General features: G+C 36.2%; 1 non-coding gene across 1 annotated transcript; it reads left to right on the top strand.

Annotated features, from left to right (window-relative positions):
* The first annotated feature begins 919 nt into the window (after window positions 1-919).
* TRNAP-UGG (transfer RNA proline (anticodon UGG)) lies at window positions 920-991 on the top strand. The gene has a single exon. It is a non-coding gene; the product is annotated as a tRNA-Pro (tRNA).
* Window positions 992-18,431: the final 17,440 nt, after the last annotated feature.

The following is an 18,431-nucleotide window of genomic DNA, read 5'->3' on the forward strand; positions in this document are numbered from 1 at the left end:
TTGTTTTAAGCTTATTTGAAAAAAATATTTAGTTCTACGTGTTTTTTAGTAACTGTATTTATTTGTTAACGTTTTTTGAATGGCCCAATATTCAAACTATCACTCAGAGACAAGTAGCCCTTAGTTGACAGTGGCCAGTCAGAAATCGTACTGTTAAGCGTCCTGGTCATCGCCAGATATTTCTTAGGCGCCAGCTTCCCAGGTTCGCCCAAGATGATCCTGGCAAGATTGCATCCTTTGATTCCATCCCATCTTTTTAAGGAAATGGGTGTAATATTTGGCTAGTTCCCATATTGTCGAAGTCGTCAGGCCGTAAGTGCCATGTGGTCCTTAAATTCTTAGTCCTGCCGCTTCCTTGATTAAAGAGTTGGCAATGCGATTACCTTTACTCCCACCTCAGGATAATGTTATTATCTACCGAGGCTTTGGCTAAATCTTGGTGACACTCTAGTACTAGCCCTGATCAGGGCTAGTACTAGAGTACAACGTGTAACCTCGAGGTTACACGTTACCTGTTCAAGGCTAATAGTTACAAAGTCACGAGCCCCACAATGAAGACCTAATAACCATTAGAGTACAACTATACCATTAACAGCATAAATTTGGAACGCAACAATCAGACAAGAGTTTTTGGTATAGAATTTTACTGCAAACTAAACTTTGGTCTACACAACAATAACGGGTTACTCGCTGCCAAAAAAAAGTATCGGACTGAGGACCTCAATTGCAAAATGCGAAGAACGAAAGATGCCTTGAGTTCTATTCAGAACGATTTTATCAACGCGGCGAGTGATACTGACGTGATCGACGTGATCGAACCTCACTTGAAATTCGGTGAAAGTATGCCAAGTATATGTGTATAGTTGTTGATCGTTATTTAACAGTAGGAATAGATTATTTTTAAACAATCGTACATGGCGGCTCAATGGTCTAGGGGTATGATTCTCGCTTTGGGTGCGAGAGGTCCCGGGTTCAAATCCCGGTTGAGCCCAAATTTTTTGTCTTATCCACCATTACGAATATTCTGAATTTCTCATTACAACTTTCTTTGTTCTACTTATTTTCTGCAAATGAAATATTTTTTCAAGAAATACCAAAAGAAATATTTCGAAAAATATATACAGTATCCTAAACAAAAATTACTACATTTTTGCTCTTTTCATTCATCTATTATAAACATGATACAATTGACCTTTACTAGACTTCATTAAAGACAGAGAATCTATTGCATTGCATTTCTCTAATATACCTTTAGGATATTGAATCTATTGGAGCCTTTGGAGACACCCTACATTTTATTTTATGAGAGAGAGGACATTGGCAGATCAAGATCTTCAGACGATGTGGTGCTGCAGGTTTTTCCGGGTTTTTCTGCAGCTGAAAAAGCAAATGCACCACTGGAATCAATGAAGTCGCCCCGGAGCGCCAATTAATTTTTATTGTTGTTTTTATTTTTATAGTTGTTTTACAATAAAATTCATGTTTCATAAATAAAAAAAAACCTATGTTATCCAAAATATTTTTGAGTCTGCCGGTTCTGATTAAAATTAGCTGGACCTAGCTAACACTGAATTTGCAATCATTTTAAACTGAACAACATTGTGAATAAATAACTATAATATATAATGAAGACAGTTCAGGATGTTTGCTCTCAGATGGTTTAAAATATTTGTACGTTAAGCTCATGTGATTAAGTTTTTTGTAACTGTTTCAAAATTGTAACTCAAATCTTTAATTATGGATATCCTGGTTTGGTTTTGAGGTATTACCAATAGTATTGTGGTAATAAAAATATTTTATATTCATCGTGAATGAATATGTCATTCTTTGAATGACATTTTTTTGTGAATGTCATATATCACTGAATATTATTATTCATAGATATGCTCAAACACAAAGAAACTTTCTTTAAATGTTGCTCAGTTTCTACACAAAGCCATTGTGTTGCTTGACTTTGCATCAAAAAGAGCCGATAGGTCGTCTTTTTGTTTTTGTTGAATTTTCCACTTTTTCACTTTTGTTAATGAACAATTCCTTTCAATTATTGACATCGTTTTCTTCATTATTATCTCTCAAACTTGTGTTCCTGATCTCGTCTTTAATTCATTTGATACCTAACTCAGCTCATTATATTCGATATAACAAGTTGGCGCATTTTGAATTCAGCGATAGAGCTGAAAATTGAAAATCTACCTCAGCTATCGAACCCAAACGGTATGCTCTGATAGTCAATAGTCAAATACATTGCTGGTAACTCATGGAGTTCCTCAAGACTCCATATTTGGGCCTCTATCATTCTCACTATACATTTCAGACGTTCATCAAGTAATAAGTACAGCCCCTTGAAGGGGGTACATAAAATTTGTATAACAATTTTTTTCACTAGCACTAAAAAAGTTGCAATATTGAAATTAACTTGAAGTTTTGTACTACCTAAAAGACACTTAGCCAGAAATTTATTTGGTTTACCCCATGGTTTTAAGAGGTGGAAAACGCAACCCCTAAAATTTATTTCCAATGTAATTTTTTGTCTTATTATTTGTTTACCATTTAAACATTTATTTCCGATAGCGTGTTTCATTCTAAACAAAAAATGTCGCAGCAAAAAATTATTTTAGCAATAACTACAGAGATACATCGTCATAAATGCGAAAATACGAAACTAATCTATCGCTATTAGCGATAGTGACAATCAAATTGTTATGACGCTGTCAGTTTGTGAATTTTCGAAATTGAAATAATACTAATTGTGTGTTGTTCTGTTCTTAATTTGTTACTTCAATAATGCACTTGTTATTAAAATGGCATACACAAATGAGGAAATGGCTGATATGCATTACGTTTACGGTCTGTCGCAGGGAAATGGGTTAGAAGCTTCTAGAAGATATGCTGAAATGTATCCTCAACGGCAGCATTCTTGACATAGAATATTTGCTCGACTTCATCAACGATTACGAGAATATGGTTCATTCGACAAAAGAACGCAGGATTGTGGTCGCCATCGAGAAGTACGAACACCACAGCTTGAGGAAGCAGTACTTAATTTCATTGAAGAACAACCTATTACCAGTACTAGAAAGATTGATTTCCAGCTAAATGTTGATCATAAGACGGTATTCCGAATTTTAAAGGAACAACTCTTATACCCTTACCATCTGCAACGAGTACAGGCAATGTTACCGCGAGACTTTCCGAACCGTCTTGAATTTTGCAATTGGATGCTGGAAATGATTAGAAGAAATTGTGACTTTCTGAAGACGATAGAATTCACAGACGAATGTAGTTTATCTCGGGATTAGATTATTAATTTTCATAATTACCACATATGGGTTGATGAAAACCCTCACGCTATTGTCGAAACTAACCATCAAGAACAGTTTTCTCTTAACGTGTGGCTCGGAGTTATTGGGGATGATTTAATTGGGCCTCATTTTCTACCTCCTGGATTAAATGGTGAGGCATACGGTCAATTTTTAAGAGAAGTGCATCCAGTACTGCTGGAGGAAGTTTCTTTGGGCATCAGAAGGGATATGTTTTTATACATGATGGGGCTCCCGCCCATTTTAGTCAAGTAGCACGTCAGCATTTAACTAAAACATACGCAAATCAGTGGATAGGTCGAGGAGGACCACTGAACTGGCCCGCTCGATCCCCAGATCTCAATCCTCTCGATTTCTCTATTTGGGTCCATTTACAGCATTTGGTTTATCGTACTCCTGTTCGCGATGTAGAGGACTTAAGAAACCGCATCATCGATGCATGCACGGTAATCAGAGAGTCTCCAGGAATATTTGAGCGAATACGTGGCTCAATGCGCCGACGTCTAGACGCATGCGTAATGTCTGAAGGTAGACATATTGAACATTTACTATGATTTCTACATGTTGTGTGTTTTGTTATCAATAAATTAGTTTTGTTTATTACCCTTTAATCGTTCAATGCAGGTACTAACTACAAAATAACAATAAATCCAGTTCGCATTTATGATGATGTATCTCTGTAGTTGTTCGTAAAATAATTTTTTGCTGCGAACTGGTTCATTTTGGGGAAAAAACCCAAAAGACATTTTTTGGCTATCGGAAATGAAATAAATTTTCAAATGGTAAACAAATAATAAGACAAAAAGTTACATTGGAAATAAATTTTAGGGGTTGCGTTTTCCACCCCTCACAACCATGGGGTAAACCAAATAAATTACTGGCTAAGTGTCTTTTTGGTAGTACAAAACGTCAGGTTAATTTCAATATTGTAACTTTTTGTTACAAAAAGTTACAATAAAAAAAAAATTGAAAAAAATTGTTATACAAATTTTATGTACCCCCTTTAAGGGGCTGTATTTTAACAAGGGATGCTCCAATGACGTTTCTTTATATGTGTGTGTACATATATCTTCAGATATATGTACACACACAATTTCGAATTAAATATAAATAAATCTCAATCGATTTCTTTCGTTTCTAAAAGAAAACGACATGAAATCGAAGAGTCCTCAGTTATAAAATTAGTCGAAAATAAATTATCTGTAGTTTCAGAAAGCAAGAATCTGAGAATTTGGTCAAGCCAAAAAATATATCAAGTGAGTTTGAGCTCTATTTTTTATAGTAAGAATGAAGTGAAACAAAATTTTAGGTCTGTTAGGTGGGTTATTATTATCAATTGTGCCTTTTCGATAAACTAGTATTCATTAATATATTACACGATTTGAGAAATTTTAATTAATAATTATCTTTTTCCTAGCACTCCTAGATTCTATCTCAGTATATTCAATCGATAGCTGCATACTTTGAACTTATCTCATATTTTCCCATCGGTCATTCGCTATCGGAACAGACACAACCATATCAAAAGCAACAAATTCATTAAATCCCACCTTCATCTCAGCCGATCCATTACATGAGCTACTTTGCAACTCCTACTTCAATTCCACTAGCGATCAATTGAGCGTATCGGTATGAAATTAATTAATTTGTAAGGTGTAAGGAATACCGCATTCCATTACCGCGATCCATTGGCACTTACACAAAAACTGAAATACTCTTTGTTTTATTGCAGGTGAGTAGAGGATGCCTGGAAATGCTTTCTTGGACGTGTTCTGAACGGCTTTCAATTGTAGCGGTGAGTATTGGACGCTGGGGAGTAGTTACGACATTGGCGGAGGAAAAGTGGTGGAAAGGGAGTGATTGTGAATTCAGGACACCTGTAGGTTTTTGGTTCACATGATATATCGTGTTGATGGATGATAATTGCTTCCGAGTTTGAGATAGAAAAAATGTCTTGAATACAAGTTGTAGAGGTTAATGGAAGCTTTATTTTATAAATGATCACCAATATAAAAAATATTCTGTACAAAGTGACGATCTGACTATTGACCAGCTCTGAATGTAGTAATTTTTATGATGTTTTCTTCAAACATCTTCCTTTAAGAGTACTGCCCAGATAGCTCCCGAATGAAAGTATAAAATATAATGAGCTGTGTCTCTATGTTGTAGTCTACAGCTAAGGTTTCCAATGTTTTCTGTGTGTGTTCTCTGGTGTTCCGAATAGACCCACTTTCCAATCTGGCTCCGTATCAAAGATTTTGGTAACCACACATCTTATTAAGCACATATAAGTAGTTGATGATATGTGTTTGGCACTCTTATCAGCTCTTTCGTTGCCTATGATACTTGATTGTCCTGGCACTTAGTATAGAAAAACTATTTTCTTGTTTGCCAGATTCCTCAGTTCTATACGGAACCAGACCAGTCTAAATGCCATTTTTGGGTCCATCAGTGCACTAATTCCAGTCTGTCTGTCTGTGAAATTATTGATCCGTTGATTTTGTTGAGGCTTGTTATTAGTATTCCTTACACATTGCAAGATTACATGCACTACAGTCTGGAAGACTGCTGTTCCTCCACATATTCCAGAATTTTTGTTTTGCCTGATTCCATGTAACTCGATGAGTTTTCCACCGTGAGAGTTGTCTCACCTTTACTTTCTTCATTATTACATGATATAAAGGAGAAATATTCAAGTGTGTCTCCATTATAGCTGTTGGGGTGATTTTCATTCCTTCTGTTATTCACAAACATGCAAATATTTGCACCCTGATCGGTTTATTGATTACAAACAGTCGCTTCGTATTTGATCATCAGACCATAAATGCATATCTCAATTGGGTTCAACCACCAAAATATAGAGTCAATACATCATGTCCGGTTTCAAACCCGTCTTTCCATAGGCCTATTCCATAGGCAGCATTAGTGCCTTTTTTTTCACTCTTTCCAGATATTAGTTTCGGGCCACCCTGAAAGGTTGTATTACTCTTAGATATTTGACATCCCCCGATTGATGAACCTCAACACCCTAGACTTTAAGAGGTATCAGCTCTCAGTTTTGATCATTTTGGTGAACGCCACTATGGTCGATCTTTTTGGGCTTACGTTCAGCGATGCTTCATCAATCTATTCAGTTATAATAATGTAGTAGCTTGTATGTTACAAGATTTCATAACAGTGGGGACAAAATCGCCCCGAGATCAGCCCCTTGTTACCCGTGCCACTACTGTTTCATGCAAACAAATCTTCTTTTAGGCATGTAGATTATAAATCTGCAGCTTGTGTCGTCGATCTCTCTTCCTCTTGACGCCTGGATGATTGATTTTAGGGCCCTCTATATTCAAGAGAACAGCTGAAAGCACTTTCTTGTTTTTGGAAACATATTTTAATTTTTTCTGTCGGCATACCTGGTCTGTACGTTTATTGGTCCTGATGCAGTTGTCTAATAACCAGTGATATGTCCGTATTATGCATGTTAACTAGTTTTTCTAATATCTTCAATGTAAATGGCATGGTACTTATTTCCCAGGTTTCCTAACGAAGGTGGCCCTAATCAGTCTTAATGTTTTTGGTATTTTGCTATATATCCGAGAGCTGCAGCATTACCGGTTGAATGGTCCTTATAAAGTAGGTATGAGCCCATTTGATCTACCCAATTTTTTTCCCGCAGTCAGTCCTCCCTGGATGCTCTTCTAGGGGCCTTTAGTTTGGAGTTCGTCTGGGACTTCGGTGTTGTATTTGAATTTTTTGATCCAGAGAAGTGCACCTGAAGAAGCTTGCTTGTAGTCTCGCCTCCTGTTTTTTGTACTCCTCGTTATTTAGAATTCAGATCATTTATTGAGACCTGACGCCATTCGAGTATCTTATAGAGTATCTTATAGAGTCTTGCGCATACTTGGATTTGTTCGACCTGCTCGCATTGCCTTTTCAATGAATCTTTCTTACATTTCCTCAAGTCTCCGTTGTATTCAGCTAGGAATATTTTAAACTGAATTGAGATACCAGACTTTCTTGCCATTTAGAAGTTTTTCTAGTTTACTGTCTGATCCGTGTCAGATCTTCATTCCACCAGGAATTCCAACAAAACCCATCCAGTTTGAGCAAATTTTCAGAAGTTTTGATAATATATTATCGAAATATGAGACCATTCGACTTGAAAGTTGATATGCCTATGATCTAAACAACTTTCTTCAACAAATGCATTCCATTTATCAATATACTCATTCATGAATGTAGTACCTGAAGTTAGGTCTATCACCTCATTACTTATTGTGTTAACGTAGATAAAATTTCTTAAATGTTTAAAATTGTTTGCCATAATGAAATTTCGTAAACGCTTAACTTTTTTATTGGTGTCCGTGCTTCCCCACTTCATGTAGTGAGCATTGTCATCACAGCCAATTATTATCTGTGATATGTTTGCACAATAGGGACGTACTAGCTCGTCCACATCCACTGACGATTTCCTCGCGTACTCTCTCACCAACCGTCTTTAGTTTGATCGCCCGCCATCAAGTCTCTGCTACAAAAGCTAGTCAACAGCAGTATGTATAGGCAACAATTTTCGAATAACTATGTATGTTTTTGGTATTCCAAATAAACATAAACCTCCCCGCAGCTCTCCCAATCCCAAGTCCTTTCCTTTGTGGACCCAGGGAGCAACATCAAATGGAATAGCTTTCTATTGATGGAATACAAACAATTTGTTTTTAAAATATTAGTTCATATTAGAGCAGAGGTCGGGAAGTAGTTTTGGGTGGGGTCCGGATACTTTGGGAAAATTTTTTACGACGTCCAGAAAAAACAACGGATAATAATTAGGTGCTACCTATGTATTCTTTTGGTTTCAAATCAAATTCTGAATTATAAAATACAAGACCTAAATTAAAGTGATAAATTACACTAACAGTTTCGAGACAGTTTTTTATATTTTGGTTCTCGATAGGAACAGCAAATTTAAGTGTGTTTTCTATGTGTGCGTCCGTTAATCTCGAACGATATATGTTTTTCAAAAAATTCAATTTTGAGAAAGATATTTCACATACATATGTTGAGCCAAACATAGTGGCCAATTGTATAGCTAGTTTCATGCAATTTTCATGTTTGACCCGAAGTTCTTCGGTGAATACCGTTTTATACATTTGCAAAGACACATCTTGCAAATCAATTATCTCTATTTGAAGTGATGGCTTTGACAGATTCAACAATTTGGCACCACATCTGTCTATTCTGCCGCAACATCAACTAATTCGCACAATCACACACACAAGCTAGATAGGAAACTAATCAAACCATATTAGTTGTAGGTACTTGTAAAACAGGTCAAATAGGCAACTTTTTGAAGTAAAATAAGTACTGAGTTGAATTATATGTGACTCAAAAATATTATTTTAATTAGTAAAGGTTATAATTCCTTATCTGCGTATTAATTTACACTTGCTATACAACACATTACAATATTTGGCAGTATGAGGTTCGACCTTCCGTGGTCCGTTTGCGGACCGCTGTCCGCCTGTTGCTGACCGTTGTATTAGAGTATTGCGTTGAATGCAAGATTTTTGGTGTTTCGATCTTTGCCTGTACTCCATCGGAAAGCATTGGAAGTGAAGTAAGTTTTTTTTTCTATTTAGCTTCACGAAAGAACAACTCCGCCGACACTGTCCCACAGAGTGCACGTACTTCTTGTATTTCATGCCCCACCGACGACAGACGTGCTTGTTAATGGCGGTGGCTATTTTCGCCGAACGAACGAGAAGACGGCCGTCCACGTCGCATCTTTGAGTATTTGCTCTTACGACGAACATCAAGCTTAAACGCACTTCACTCGGCGTGATTCAGTGCACTTCATGTTTCTTTGTCATGTTTATACTTTTCCAAGCCGAGTCGGACTTATTTTGTCAAAATGAAAAATGCCCCGACAACAATAGAAGACGGGCGCGTTGCTTGCGATGAAAGGAGCCAGGAGGAGACAGCGGACAACAATCCGGTTGAAGGATTCTGTCGTCTTGGTTTTTGCGATTTCATTACATTTCGTGATTATTTATCACAAACTGTGCATGTGGTACTGCATCACGAGTCGTAAGTCGTCAAGGTTCGAAAATATTTTTTTCAGTGTTAGCTATCTTCCCCAATGATCTTACAGAATCGCTTTTCTTGATGCCGATATCTATCAGAATACTTTCTTTCTCTCGCTACTCCCTGTTTTACCTTCAAAAACCATTTTTTACGAGAGAGTAGGTAGGACATATTAATCAAATCGAATTTTGTTGTTTCCTGAGCTACTAGGACTATCTATGCAATCCAGAACCACTGTCAATTAAAGAAACACCTCCATAATATGGGGCTAGTGAACACACATTTATGCAGGATGTGTGAACAGGAAGATGAGACTGTCAGGCATGTCCTATGCGAGTGTCCGGAGTTATCGTCAATAAGAGAGTGTGTGTTCGGCGAGTCTTGGCCTACACCTGCCGATATAAAGGAGATGTCTCCCAGTGACCTGTCCACCTTCCTGGAAACGACATGATGGACGATAACCTCCTCGGAACTCCTCGGAAAGATGTACAATTTGTCACATATGGCCTAAGTGCTGTTGGCTTACACTTACACTACACTCTACAGGTACAGGAACCCACAATCGAATCATATTAGATGACAAGTGACAAGAAGCTCCAGAGCCCAGTCAGCGAACATACGTCGTTGTCCATGGCCGTTTACCTTCAGTTCCTGGGTCAGTTGTTCCGGAGCAGGCTCAATAGTAGGGGAGTCCACGATGCAAAATGGGGATTTACACCAGCGTCATAGAGACATATTAGGTTGCAAAGCTTAGATGATACGAAGAAAATAATGTTATATAATATATAACTTTTCATTGGGGGGGGGGGCGGCTATAGATTTTTAAATATGTAAAAAATACTGTTGCAAGGACATACTTGATCGCGTCAGATATTGATAGTATTTTTTCATATTTATTTTTAATAATGTTCGTATGTTAAAAGAAAAAAATTTAATCGAGCGCGTCAGATTTTTTAACGGGGTGTTAAATGCAACAAAAAAAAGCACTCATTCAACAGTCTGACGATTTCGATCTGACGCAAACTCGCGGCCATTATTATAATGTGCAAAAAAAATTTGCCATTTCGAAATACTCAAGCCCGTCAGATTAAGATATATATATATATATATATATATATATATATATATATATATATATATATATATATATATATATATATATATATATATATATAGTTCATCTTTATGTTCTAGACGTGCTGTCTTATAATCTGACAATTATCTAGAGGAATTCGCTAATTTGACAAAAAAAATTTTTTTTGAATTGTTTTTAAACCATTGAACTCAAATAATTGAGAAGCTCAGAAAATAGAATTCAAATAAATAAGTGTATGTTTTTTGAGTATAATACTTGTATTTATAAGAAAATATTTTTTTTAAATGCTCAAAAAAATTTAGTTTTTCATAATCAATTGATTAATTAATCTCCATCTTCATCACAAACGAGTCTCTGTGATCAGCTGTGATGGCGTCATGGCAACAGAATTCAGAGTGGGGACGGAGTGAGAGATTGATAGATAGAGAAAAAGTGAAAGGTAAATATAGGTATCACAGTTGCACGCATTAAATTTTATTGACGAATTTTTATTATTTCGGCTTGCGGAAATCGTCAGATTATATATTTTTCGTTATCCTTGCAATATTTCCTTCAAAATGAAAAAAAATTTGCTGCGCTCAAGAATGTCGAAATGACGTTATTTTTTTACAACTTTGCTGCCCTCCCCTTTCTTTACGTCACTCTCAAATTGTCAGATTACTGGAATATACACTTTTCAGCATGTAATTAACTCACACTACCTTAATCTGAAGCGCTCGATAATTTCTGATGATCAATTTTTTTTACTAATCTGATCCTTTATCCTTCACGGGCGGCCTTATATATGGGGCTCATATTTGATGGAGGTACTTAACCGAGTACAAGGTATCCCCCTGTATATTAATCTGCCGCGCTTTAGTGAATCCCGAAGTTCCCGCTTCGGCTCCCCTATCACAAGTCACGACGCAAAATTCGCTAATTAGGTGATTTGTGAAAGGCCGAGATCATGTGAGCGACGCGAAATCAACTGCCTCGGATTCTCCTGCATACTCTCACAGACAGCGGCAATATTTTCAACAGAGCTTGTGTTTCGTCGTTAATGAAATTATTGATTTCAAATATTAAACAGTTTGAGAACAATTCTCAACGACTTATTGATCATTTCAATATATCTTGGTGATTAATCAAGATATGCTTTTTAGATTATCGTGATGGATTTTTCCAATCTCTCCCCCTCCATATTGAAATTCCATTACTCAGTTCGGATGAAGGTTACGTTACTTCATCTCCTAATGAAAAATAGAAAATATTCAGATGTTTTATATTGAAATATTAATTCTTCAGTGAGTGTTCTGATCTTAAACGAGTTTCAATTATGATTCCAAATATTTTATGCAAATAGTTTCTATATAGTTTTAATTTTGAGAGTTTCAAAATATAGAACAGAAGAAAGAAAAGAAAAACCATATGTAATATAATAATGCAGTATATAAATGAAGGCTAGTTAAACTAAATATATAACAAAAGATTGACATATTAAGGATTTGACAAAATAAGAAATGAATTCAAATATATGATCAAATCAACAAAAAAAAGACAATCAGCTAGATTATGGTTAGTTCAATTTTGGATAATATGGTCTTCAGTGGATCAAAATTAATATCGCATTGACTGCAGTGGGTATTATAATTTTCACACATCAAATTTATAGGAAATAGGAGGCACTTTTCCAAGGTTAAATCTAGTAAAAGAGGTTTAGAAAGTGGTCTGTCTACGTGCATGAGTAGTAGCTTGAGGTACGTTGAAGTTAATTTGTTCTAGTAATGAGGGTACATCAACGGAACAATGCAAAATTTTGTATAACATAACAATACCTGATGAAATTCTACGTTGCTCCAAGGAAGGCAGACCAAAGATTTGAAGTAGTGTGGATTGTTCAGTTCCTTTAGCAGGTTATGCACCATCAGTTCTAAATGCAAGAAAGTTTACAAAACGCATTTGCGTTAATGTTAATGAATTTAAATGCAAGCTAAACGGATAGTATATATTTGTTTATTTTTCAATAATTATCATGTTTAACTCTTTCTCCAAAATTTTTCAATACAACCCATTTCATGATGTATCTGAATTATCGGCAAATCACAGTGTAAATCAGAGAAATCGTTTGAGACAAATATTGAACAAAATATGATATAAAACGGTGTTCAGAGGTACGTCATAAATAACTACTCTATATTTCATATATTTATTTCACTACTTTACATAAAAATGTTTTCAGCAAGTCAATAAAATCAACCTTATGAACCTGAAAAAAAATGACACTTTCAAATCCAACGCCATTTCAGAATCCCTTTCAAGCGGAACGTATATTCAAATATTCTGAATGGTAGAAACAGCTATCACTGCTACTGCATTCATCGCGAATATCAAAACCTCACAGATCCATAATGGTTTAATTTATTTTACAAGGGTTTCGCTATCTGCCCCTATAAATTATTCAGGATTTTTCCATTTAGCTTGGTTTTACACTTGGCAACACTCGTGCTTTCCATTATGAATGATACGGGTGGTATTGATTTTGATGTCAAATGAGACACGATATTTATTTTTAGAGAATCCGCGGGACTGTGAAAGCTTTTCATTTTCGAATAATGCTTCACACGAGAAGTTATATCATTTTAATGGATTCCGTGATATAAACACGTCTGGTTGTATCTTCGATTGTAACGTGAATTATTGAAATAGGGGAAATTTAATTTATTTATGAAGATACTGCTGTAAGACGAGACGTCCCTAAGAGCAGTTATCTGGGTATATTATGCAACCTTCGTCATAGATCGCCTCTTCCATCTCTCAGATAATCGATCAAGTATGATATGTGATGGAATCGGCCGTTACTTGATGAAAATCCATAACGTATTTAAGTACCATTTATTGCGAGATTTTCACTGAACAGTTTCACAAAAACGCAACACGTATTTTGCAATGCAATAGCTTCTTAGGGCCGGTATTTTACCGGCGACGAACACCGGTCGGCGTGTGTGCAAGGTCCCGTTCCCGCATGTGGTTCACTATTGGAATTTGGACGACCAGTACAAAGTCGGCCGTCCAAAATCGGTGTGTATGCAACTAGCGTAAGGCTCGTTGCACACACCCCAATTGTGGACGGCCGATTTTATACCGGTCGTCCAAATTCCAATAGTGAACCACATGTGGGAACGGCACACATGCCTACCGGTAATCGGCGTCGATTATGCTAGTTGCACACACACCGTTTTTGGACGGCCAGTATAAAATCGGCCAAACAATCAGTTGCTTTGTTGTCGTAATTAGCACACACTAGTGTGCAAGAGTTGGTTGTCCTGAAAATCTAGAGAAGAAAATTGAATTGGATAATTTAGGAAATACTTGCTACATGAATAGCATTTTACAAGTGTTGTTCGTGACGAAGAATTTCAAGAACGAGGTTTTAACGATGAACGAGAACGAGAATGTTTCCTACTTATTGCTTGCTTCTTGCTTCGTGCTAGATCGCTGCGTCCCCGCCGAAGCTCCTGTCAACCAACAGAAGGAGCATTGGTCATATGCACCTGAAGGTAGGAAGCAACGACCATCCAAAATAGAGAGAGAGTGAGACTTTCCTTTTTGCATGTTACAGTGATGCCATTGTACTGATTGTCTTCAGTTACAGTCAATTTGTGAACCTCGATTCGAACGATACACGAATCCTTCACTTTTTACCGTTCCTTTCATGATTTCCACAACAATGAAACATATAATCAACCAACTTATGCATGTCGAGAAAGTTCCAAGCCGGGAAAAAATTCTGGCACCGAATACGTCAGTAATATTATTACCGTCGTTATCATCCAGATCTAGGAATATAAACTTTATTGGCGTGTTTTCATGGCGACAATAACATGAAATTATCCACAAGCAATAACTAACTTTGTACAATATTAAAAAGTTGTTAGTCGCCACATATATCCGTCGATCGTAGTCCACGATAACCGCCATTAGAATATAATGGCCATTCATTAGAGATAATTCGAATTTGCATGCCTGCGGCGATATCTGAAACATTCTTTGTATTGTCTCCGCGCTGACATTCTCGAACTAAAAAGATAATGAATATATTAACACAACCTGCCTTTTAACGAGTCATGATTAAGAATTGGCAACACCGCACGGTATCTTCGACGGAAAACTTCAATATTCTGAGAGAATTTTTAGATTTTTCCAAGTGTTTTGTGATCCGGATCAACTCAATGTACAGTTTACGTTTCGTTCGTCAGATGCCACCATTAATTCTGCTATTACGATGCTGCATAATTTCAGTGGTTTGTCATGACAAACACAATCATGTTCAAAAAATAAAATGAATGTTCAATTTTTGCGGGCTACCTACAATCGATTAGCAGTTTACGAGATGCTCGAAATGACTGCCTTGAACTTCTTGACATATGAACAGCCTATCCAATATTTCACGCCGAACATTTTCGAACACAGTAACATAAATATCTCTTCAAATATTTATTATTCCCTGCCGTATATCCAATATTGAAGCAGGTTTAGTTTCGTACATCTTTCGCTGCAAATAGCCTTATAAAAAAGTCCAAAGTTGTCAAATCTGGCGAGCGAGCTGGCCATAGTTTCTCACTTGTCTGGAGTAATGTGGTGGTGCTACATCTTGTTGGAATACAATATCCATATCGAATGCATTAGGATTCGCTTCGACGATTTCAGTGATGAGAGGGTCAACAGTAGTTTTCAGCAAATGCAAATACAGTTCCCCTGTTAAATTTTGATCAATAAATAGAGGTCCTACAATATGGTTCCCAATATTCCTGCCCAAACGTAAATTTTTTCTGGATATTAGGTATGTGTTTCTTGGAAAACGTGAAGGTTAGTGTCTCTCCAATGGCGGTAATTTTGTCTGTGGACATTTCCGTTTAAAAAAATGTACATTCGTCACTAAAACAAATATTGTGGAGATAGGTAGGATGCCTTGCAATAGTTTCCGTCATGATTTGGCAGAATTCTGTTCTTCGATCAGAGTCAACTTCAGTTAATTCGTGTACCATTTTAATTTTATATGGATGATACATATTCCTCTTCAAAAGTCTCCACACAGTAGAAGGAGACACCTTTCAAACATTCGCGACGGAATAAGTAGAATGTTCAGGATTTACTACCATCTCACCAATTATTTGCACTTGCTGTTCTTCCGGAATGGAAGGATGATCTGGGGGCTTTTTGTTATGTACACTATCGGTAGCTTGGATATAAGTTCCCTCAAATATTTTCTACAGATAGGACGATTCGGAAAACGTTAATTGAAAATCCTTTCGGTCTCGTGAAAGTTACGCGTCGCACCGTAAATAAAAATCGCCTCAATTTTTTCTTCCAATGGACGAGAATTGACCATTTTAGAGATTGTTGACGTGGTACCTTTCTACGAGTGAAACCGAAAACTAAATGAGAATATTCTGACTGAATAATGATGTTCAGTTCATTGTCGTACTGCCATTTTTTGTCCTTATCATAATCAAAAAATAACTTAACAAACCTCATCGGGTTGTTGGAATTGCCATATGGCAGATAAAAAGGAATATTTCTGAAAATATCGATATTAATGTGTTTGTCTTCAGGAAATTATTGAATGTTCCACCATTTTGTAGTGGGTGAAGATATTCACTTCAAATTCTGGGGCTGTGAAGTATTCGTCAGTAGCTTCAAAATGATGTCACATTTAATTTTTTCCCAGATTGCGCCCAGTCGCCATCTTGAAAGTTTCATCTGTCAATTTCACTTTATCCCAAATTTCAATTTTTTTGAGGAGGTAATTTTTAAGAAATGCACTTTATATTCAGTTTCAGATATTTAACATGTTATTTATATATTTAACATGTTTGTTGGTGAGAGACATAAATGTTAAAAGGCTATTGCTATTGAAAAAAAAGTAATTAGAGAATTTGCATCAAAATTTTTGTTAAATTGAAATGAGTTCTCAAAAACATTCGAAATGTTGACAGTAACATACAGTGATTGTACTTTGAGTCAGAAAAATGTTTACATGTGGGTGTTTTGGAACAAACTGGAGATTATTTTGGAGAATTATTTTGAAAAAGAAAATCTCCAGAAAATCAATTTGTTTGTTCCGAAATATCAATTTTATTTTGATGTTTTGTGATTTGATATTTTAGTGTATCAAATTATTGTTACAATACAGTATAATTTTGAGTAATTTTCGGTGTTAGCAAAAAATAAAAATAACTTTGCACCAACAACTTATTTTACTCTTCAAAAAAATTGACCGTGGTTAACAGCATAGTTGTGTAATTCGTGATATAACAGACTTTCAAAATAAATGTTTTTTTCGTAGTCCCCGTTTAAAAAAATTGAGGACAAAAATAAAACTTTGCTTAGATGGCCATGACTTCAAATCTAGATGTATTTTCAATGCAGAACAACTTTTTTGAATGACATTTCCCAAAATTTTTTCAAAATAAGGGTACTTTACTCTTGTCTCAAAATCAAATATTTGAAGACTCCTCCTATATTACGTGTGTTTTACGGTATTTTGTTGGGGCATATTTAGTTTTAGGGGATGCACAAACTTTTACCAAGAATAACATTTCGTCGAAAAACCCTTAAATGAGTTTTCCATATGGTGCATACTTTGGGGATGACATTATATATCACATCATATTTCTATTCTCGATAATTCGTGTTTTTCGAAAATTCTATCCAAACCCAAATTCTATTTTTTTAGTAGAAAAAGAAAATTGGCATGATGTCCAACACAAGTTATATCTTCTTGTTCCTTTCAGTGATAACTCATTTTTCCCAAGCTTAGCTTTGTCACTTCGAGACGTAAGGACTTGTCGTTGAGCTTGTCCTGTTAAGGACATGACTCATGTCCCGTGGAGTATTTATATCAACTTGTCTTTCCAAATAAGTAAGTAGGCTAGCCCGTCGCGAATCGCGCTGGTCCGCGACTTCTAATTATACCATCAGAGGAGAGAAATTCATTAGACTTGCAAATCGAGAATTAAATACAATTAAAGGTGTATAAGGAAATGTAATTTAGAATAGGTATTCGAGCCGAACGAGAAACAAAACGCTCGATTCGACCATTATTTCCAACTTTACATGGATTGTTTGTGGTTCGAGTGGGAGGACTGAGTTAGGTGATACAGTAATTAGAATAGAGAGACTGGGAGATCAGAGTTAAATGGTGCATAAATAAACGGCGTCGATACAGGACCACATACCGTACCCAGCCTCTATTGTAGGACGATAAATATTTACATGAATGACAAGTTGGGGCATTCGAGAGCTTTAGAAGTGGGCTTATGGTATTTTATAGACGTTAAGGTACGTACACAGTTCAACTGGAATGGGCGCATCCCGGCATGCAGACTTAGATACTAGATTAGCGCTTAGCCTAAATGAGGAGGCACATGTCTTGTTGAAGTTACGAGCTTGGTCGCACGTTGTTCTAGGACTTGAAGAAGATGTAAAAAACCCAGGTATTTAAACAAATTCGCTTTAGTTTTGTCAGGCGAACAATCACATAGACCTAACAGGTGTTGATTAATGGAGCAAAAATCGAAATCTGAACCTCATATTTTATTCAGATCTTTGATTTATGAACCATAATATGAAAGTCTTTCAGAGGAAATTCATTTCTTCTCAAATGTAAACGACAGTGAAACCAATTTGTCACTTCAAAGTGTACTGAGCACCTCTAAGAATGGATGGCTGAAACTCATAGGATCTCTTTAGTGTCGTAGGTCGACAGTTTTTGATAAAATATTTCATATGGGGATGTTTTATGGAACTTTGGCCAGAGGAAGCGGTGTTACTTGGCAAAGTAGTTTTTGTTGTTTATCCATATCTGCCAAGATATTGGTTTGGTTCCATAGCAGTGCATTATTATTGAACACCTCCTTAGTAAGTCTTTTGTATACATTGATTCCATTTCGACAGAAAAA

The sequence above is a fragment of the Leptinotarsa decemlineata genome, unplaced genomic scaffold, assembly GCF_025532065.1.
Source record: "Leptinotarsa decemlineata unplaced genomic scaffold, Ldec_3_MD MMD2_tig00000133_RagTag_RagTag, whole genome shotgun sequence".
In the NCBI taxonomy this organism is placed as follows: domain Eukaryota; kingdom Metazoa; phylum Arthropoda; class Insecta; order Coleoptera; family Chrysomelidae; genus Leptinotarsa; species Leptinotarsa decemlineata.